Source organism: Dama dama, chromosome 21 (genome assembly GCF_033118175.1).
Source record: "Dama dama isolate Ldn47 chromosome 21, ASM3311817v1, whole genome shotgun sequence".
Classification (NCBI taxonomy): Eukaryota; Metazoa; Chordata; class Mammalia; order Artiodactyla; family Cervidae; genus Dama; species Dama dama.
Window position 1 is genome coordinate 37,995,790 of NC_083701.1, and position 7,599 is coordinate 38,003,388.

The window sequence follows — 7,599 nt, forward strand, 5'->3', positions numbered from 1 at the left end:
ACATGAAAAGATGCTCAACATCACTCATTATTAGAGAAATGCAAATCAAAACCACAATGAGGTACCATTACACGCCAGTCAGGATGGCTGCTATCCAAAAGTCTACAAGCAATAAATGCTGGAGAGGGTGTGGAGAAAAGGGAACCCTCTTACACTGTTGGTGGGAATGCGAACTAGTACAGCCGCTATGGAAAACAGTGTGGAGATTTCTTTAAAAACTGGAAATAGAACTGCCATATGACCCAGCAATCCCACTTCTGGGCATACACACTGAGGAAACCAGATCTGAAAGAGACACGTGCACCCCAATGTTCATCGCAGCACTGTTTATAATAGCCAGGACATGGAAGCAACCTAGATGCCCATCAGCAGATGAATGGATAAGGAAGCTGTGGTACATATACACCATGGAATATTACTCAGCCGTTAAAAAGAATTCATTTGAACCAGTCCTAATGAGATGGATGAAGCTGGAGCTCCTTATACAGAGTGAAGTAAGCCAGAAAGATAAAGAACATTACAGCATACTAACACATATATACGGAATTTAGAAAGATGGTAACGATAACCCTATATGCAAAACAGAAAAAGAAGCACAGAAATACAGAACAGACTTTTGAACTCTGTAGGAGAAATATGAGGGTGGGATATTTCAAAAGAACAGCATGTATACTATCTATGGTGAAACAGATCACCAGCCCAGGTGGGATGCATGAGACAAGTGCTCGGATCTGGTGCACTGGGAAGACCCAGAGGAATCGGGTGCAGAGGGAGGTGGGAGGGGGGATCGGGATGGGGAATACGTGTAAATCCATGGCTGATTCATATCAATGTACGACAAAACCCACTGGAAAAAAAAAAAAAAAAAAGATGTTTGCACTTATTGACAGCTTCCCAGGTGGTGCTAGTGGTAAAGAACCTGCCTCCCAATGCAGAGATGTAAGAGATGCGGGCTCAATCCATGGGTCGAGAAGATCCCCCAGGAGGAGGAAATGGCAAAACACTCCAGTATCCTTTTTTCTTTTTCTTTTCTTTTTATCTTTTTTATTGAAGGATAAATTACTTTACAGAATTTTATTGTTTTCTGTCAAACCTCAATATGAATCAGCCATAGGTATACACATGTCCCCTCCCTTTTGAACCTCCCTTCCATCTCCCTCCCCATCCCACCCATCTAGGTTGATACAGAGCCCCTGTTTGAGTTTCCTAAGCCATACAGCAAATTCCCATTGGCTATCTATTTTACATATGGTAATGTAAGTTTCCATGTTACTCTTTCCATATATCTCACCCTCTCTTCCCCTCTCCACATGTTCATAAGTTTATTCTCTATGTCTGTTTCTACCTTGCCACCCTGTAAATTCTTCAGTGCCATTTTTCTAGATTCTGTATATGTGTGTTAGAATACAATATTTATCTTTCTCTTTCTGATTCACTTCACTCTGTATAATAAGTTCTAGGTTCATCCACCTCATCAGAACTGACTCAAATGTGTTTCTTTTTATGACTGAGTAATATTCTGTTGTGTATATATACTGCAACTTCTTTATCCATTCATCTGTTGATGGGCATCTAGGTTGCTTCCATCTTTTAGCTATTGTAAATACTGCTGCAATGAACAATAGGATACATGTGTCTTTTTCAACCCTGGTTTCCTCAGGGTATATGCCTAGGAGTGGGATTGCTGGGTCAAATGGTGATTTTATTCCTAGAATTTTTCACAGAACTAGAACAAAAAATTTCACAATTCATGTGGAAACACAAAAGGTCCCAAATAGCCAAAGCAGTCTTGAGAAAGAAGAATGGAGCCAGAGGGATCAACCTTCCTGACTTCAGATTATACTACAAAGCTGCAATCATCAAGACAGTATGGTACTGACACAAAAACAGAAATATAGATCCACAGAACAAGATAGAAAGCCCAGAAAAAACCCATGCACTTATGGGTGCCTTATTTTTGACAAAAGAGGCAAGAATATACAATGAGGCAAAGACAGCCTCCTCAATAAATGGTCCTGGGAAAACTGAACACTTCCAAACACCACACACAAAGATAAATTCAAAATGGGTCAAAGACCTAACTGTAAGACCAGAAACTGTAAAACTCTTAGAGGAAAATATAGGTAGGACACTTGATGACGTAAATCAAAGCAAGATCCTCTATGACCCACCTCCTAGAGTAATGGAAATAAAAACAAAAGTAAACAAGTGGGACCTGATTAAACTTAAAAGCTTTTGCACAGCAAAGGAAACTATAAGCAGGGTGAAAAGACAACCCTCAGGATGGGAGAAAATAATAGCAAATGAAACAACTGACAAAGGATTAATTTCCAAAATATACAAGCAGCTCATACAACTCAATACTAGGAAAACAACCCAATCAAAAAGTGGGGTAAAGAATTAAACAGACATTTCTCCAAAGAAGATATACAGATGGCCAACAAACACATGAAAAGATGCTCAACATTGCTCATTATCAGAGAACTGCAAATCAAAACCACAATGAGATATCACTTCACACCGGTCAGAATGGCCATGATCAAAATCCTACAAACAATAAATCTTGGAGAGGGTGTGGAGAAAAGGGAACACTCTTGCACTGTTGGTGGGAATGTAAATTGATGCAGCCACTATGGAGGATGGTATGCAGATTCCTTAAAAACCTGGAATAAACCCCACTCCAGTATTCTTGCCTAGAGAATGCCATGGAGAGAGGAGCCTGGAGGGCTACAGTCCATGGGGCCACAAAAAGTCAGACACTACTGTTGCGACTTAACATGCATTTATTATATACTTTGATGAGTTGTATTAGTTTCCTAGTCCTGCTGTAATGAAGTACCACAAAATGAGTGGTTAAAGCAAAAGAAATTTATTGCTGAAACTTAGTCACAGTTCTGGAGACTAGAAGTCCCAGATCAAGGTTCTGGCAGGGCCATGCTCCCTCTGAATGCTCCAGGGAATGACTTGTTCCATGTCTTGCTTCTATCTTCTGTTGGTTTGATGACATTCTTGTGCATTTCCTTGGCATGTGGCATAAACCCAATACACAAATGACATCTCCTTTGTGTGTGCATGTGTCCAAATTTCCCTTTTTATAAGTACAGAATTCATCCACAATGACCTCATCTTAACTGATGACATCAGCAATGACTCTATTTCCAAATAAGGTACCACATGCCTAGTACTGGGGATTAAGGTTTAAATGTGAATTTTGGAGAACACAATTAAACTACAAGAGTGTTGACAAATGTATACACTTGCATTTACTACCATCATAAGTAGATATAAAACGTTTCCATATCCCCCTGCCCCAATTTTGTGGTGCTTATTCCCAGTCAATCTGCCAAATGCCCCCAGATTCAGTGATCACTGTTGTGCTTTTTATCAAGAATAGATTTAACTTCTCTAGGGTTTCATGTAATTATCTATGTAGTATATACTACTCACATCTGGCTCCTTTTGCTCTTCATAATGTTTTTAAGATTTACTCATGTTGTTACATTTATCAGTAGTTTTTCACTTTTAATCATTGAATAGTACTCTATTGTATGAATATCCATCAATTCATTCATCCGTTCATCTACTGCAGACGAATGTTCCATATTTTAGGTAACAAATAACACTCAAGTACAAGACTTTGTCTATACACATATTTTAATTTCTCTTAGATACACAGGTAGCAAAATTTCTGGGTTATATAACAAATATGTGTTTCAATGATTGCTGTCCAAATTTTTTCAGAGTGGTTGTACCATTTTACAGTCCCACAAGTAATGTAGGAGAGCTCTTGGTTGCTCTGCTTGTTTGGCAAACTTGATTATATTTAATCTTTCTAATAACACACATGTAATTCTCTCTCATTTATTGTGGTTTTATTTTGCATTTACCTGATGAATGATGTTGAGATTTTTTCATGTGCCATTTACATATCTACTCAGTGAAGTGTCTATTCAAAACTTTTGCCCATTTTAAAATTAGATTGGTTATCTTTTTATGACTGAGTTATAGCAAGATTTTTATATATCCTGGATACAAGGCTTTTGTCATATACATATAAGGATATATATCTTAAACTATATATATGTATGTGTATATATACACACACACATACATATATATTTTACTTTTTGAATGGTGTTTTGTGGAAAGCAGAAAATATAAATTTGAGGGAGTCCAACTTACTCTTGGTTTTTGTGTTTTATTACAGATGTTCTCCAAAAGTCCTTATTTTGCTTTCATTTTTAAAACTATTTTCACTGGATATAAAATTCTGCGTTCACAATTGCTTGCTTTTATCATTTTAAAGATATCATGTCATTGACTGCTTCTGGCTGAACATATTTTCTGAGGAGATTACTGTGGTCATTCTACTTGTATCTTTCTCTGCACAACAGTTCTTTTTCCTTTGGTACCTTTTAAGATTTTTCTGTTTATCACTATGCAGAGACTGTTAGTCACTAAAGTCTAGTCTTTCTGGGATCTCTGTTAAGTGCTCCCACTGATATGCAAGGAATAGCCCCTCTGGTTGATCAGAGCTTGTTTCCTGGGTCCTGGGGAGCTCTGGAAATGGTTTCATTTATTCTCTCATGGCTCTTTTTGAATCAGGCTAGTATTAAGCAAACACTCTAGAGCGTTCCATGAAAATTTGTGAACCTGGGCCAACTCTTTCCATCCCGTTATCTTCCTGAGGTAGATAGCAGTTCCCGCAACTGCACTCTAGAAGAGGAGAGAAGAATGGCTTTGTAGCCGGACTCAAGGCTCGGAGCTATGAAGGCACACATAGAGTCAGTTTGAGTCAGGCTTCCCAGTAGTTTTCATCAGTCAACTTCCTAGTGCTGCCTGGGATCCAAAGGAATTCTCCAGAGACCTGGCTAAAAGTCCCTACCTATGGCCTGCTGCTGCTGACAAGTGCTCAGTCGTGTCCGACTCTGCAGCCTCATGGACTGTAGCCAGCCAGGCTCCTCTGTCCACACTTCAGTTCAGTTCAGTCACTCAGTTTTGTCAGACTCTTTGCGACCCCATGAACTGCAGCACGCCAGGCCTCCCTGCTTAATAGTTGTTTGAGGTTGTGGATTTGCGATGGAGGGGCTTCCCTGATGGTTCAGAGGGTAAAGCATCTGCTTGCAATGCAGGAGACCCGGCTTTGATCCCTGGGTTAGAGACCCCCTGGAGAAGGAAATGGCAACCCACTCCGGTACTCTTGCTTGGAAAATCCCATGGACAGAGGAGCCTGGCGGGCTACCGTCCATAGGGTCACAAAGAGTCGGACACGACTGAGCGACCCCTTTCTTTTCCGAGGGGCCAGGATGCTGAGTCAGCAAGAGGCGCATGCGCAGTTCGGCATTTCTTGCCCACGCGCTCCCCTCAGTCCACGCGCGCCCTCAGCCTCCACACTCTGCACCTACTCTCAGGCATCCCTGAACTCGGACTGTGCAGAGAGGGCCGGCCTAGTCCCCAGTCCATCTTCCTGGGGCCAGCAGTTACCCTCTTCCACTCCTGACATGGAGAAGAGAACGTTCTTGGTGCCGGGAAGGTACACCAGGGCCTCGGGGAGTCAGGCCTCCCAGGAGTCTCTCAGCAACGGAGGACTCTTCCTCACGTGTCCCTGGACAGCAAGACTGAGGCGCTCTTCTGAGGTAAGATTTCAGGGAAACAGGCATCTCTATTTTGAGGTGGGCTGGATCTTGGCAGCGTTTTTTCCCAGAAGCCCTAGCCTACAGGCCAGCCTCTCCCGCCACTGCCCAGATCCGCCTGGGCAGCGGGCTGGATCTTGGCCTGCTGGACCCTGCCATCATCAAAATAGGCCACATCCTGTATTTGCATTTAACCTCGGAGGTGTGGTCCCCTTATAGCTATTAAATACAAATAATCTTTGTTGTTGTTTAGCCGCTAAGTCATATCCGACTCTTTGCGAGCCCCATGAACTGTAGCCTGCCAGGCTCCTCTTTTAACTTAAAGAATCCCGCCAGAAGTTTTTAATGGACTTTAGTTATCAAACATCAGAGAAGAAAAGAATTAGGGGAGTTGTTGTTCCTGCTTAATAGTAAGATTCTTTTACTCCTACTTGGCTCCTTACTCTGGTGCAATTGAGATGTTCAGTGGAAGGAAGTAATTATGATAATATTATCCAGAACAGATGAGCTGGACATTGTTCTGTAACTTTGATACTGTTTTAATTAGCAAAGCAAAACAAATCTTAGGTTCCTTTGAGAATTATAGCTGGATAACCTCCGCCTCTGTTGTGAATGAATTTCTGTGTGTATAAATTTATATTTTTCCTAGATTGATAGTGTGTTAGATAAATGTCTTAGTACTCTAACTACCATTCTAACTTAGTATTCTAACTACCATTCGTCCTCTCAGTTTTCAGGTGGAAAAATTGAATAGCATTGCTTTTGCCCAAGTCTTATAGAACTTTGACTGATTTTAAATATCTTAAGATTTCTAATCACATTTTCTTTATTTCCATGAGATAAAGCCAGGAAAAAGCACACAGACCCAGTTTCAATCAATAAATTCAGTCACTCAGTCGTGTCTTGACTCTTTGCGACCCCATGAACTGCAGCACACCAGGCCTCCCTGTCCATCAGCAACTCCTGGAGTCCACCCAAACCCATGTCCATTGAGTCGGTGATGCCATCCGACCCAATTAAGAGTCCCAATGCCTAAATACTTTGACTACATCCTTACAAACTTCACAAAGTATCAAGTCAGTGATTATATTAATATTACATGCACTCTGCCTGTAAGGATGAACACCACACTAATAATGAATAAACCTAATTAGGTAGTTTAGTGGGTCAGTTTAGAAGCATAATCATTTGTTGCATCAGAAAGTATTTTTTAGAAAGTAAAAAAATTACAACATACACACTCAGGCTCTAAGACGTTAAAAACCTGCCAGACCACTGATACTGCTGTGTGAAATACTAAGAGGCTTAGCGAGTGCTTTTATGAATAGTACTAGTAATAGCCATTTTTATGGAGTGCTTATTTTGTGCCATGTGCTCTCCTAAACAGTTCGTATGTAAACTCACAGGATCCATATTACAATCCAGTGAGGAAAGGGCCATTATTATCATGGTTACTTTATAGATTGATAAAGAGTTCAGTAACTTCCTCAAAATCACTCAGAAAATAAATATTGGAACCAGGATCTGAACTCCTAAAATATGGCTCTAGATTCTGTGCTCTTATTAGTTATTTCTCTCCCTCAGTCAGCATCTTTTAAGAGGTATATAGACAGTATATAATCTTTTTGTGCACATATACTTTTCAGAGGACTTCCCTGGTGGCTCAGATGGTAAAGCGTCTGCCTGCAATGCAGGAGACCCAGGTTTAATCCCTGGGTGGGGAAGATCTTCCGGAGAAGGAAATGGCAACCCATTCCAGTATTCTTTCCTGGAAAATCCCATGGACAGAGGAGCCTGGTAGGCTCCAGTCCACTGGGTTGCAAAGAGTTGGACATGACTGGACTGAGTGACTTCACTTTCACTTTCACTTTTCAGAATGGGTACCAAGTGTGAAGATAACTTTTGTCATAAGCAAATGCCCCGCAAAGTCATCTGCTGTAGAGGAAGCTTCAATAACCAGGCCAAC

The 7,599-nt window shown here is 40.9% G+C and overlaps 1 non-coding gene across 1 annotated transcript; it reads left to right on the forward strand.

Moving 5' to 3' along the window:
* Positions 1-7,285: 7,285 nt before the first annotated feature.
* Positions 7,286-7,357, forward strand: TRNAC-GCA (transfer RNA cysteine (anticodon GCA)). The gene has a single exon. It is a non-coding gene; the product is annotated as a tRNA-Cys (tRNA).
* Positions 7,358-7,599: the final 242 nt, after the last annotated feature.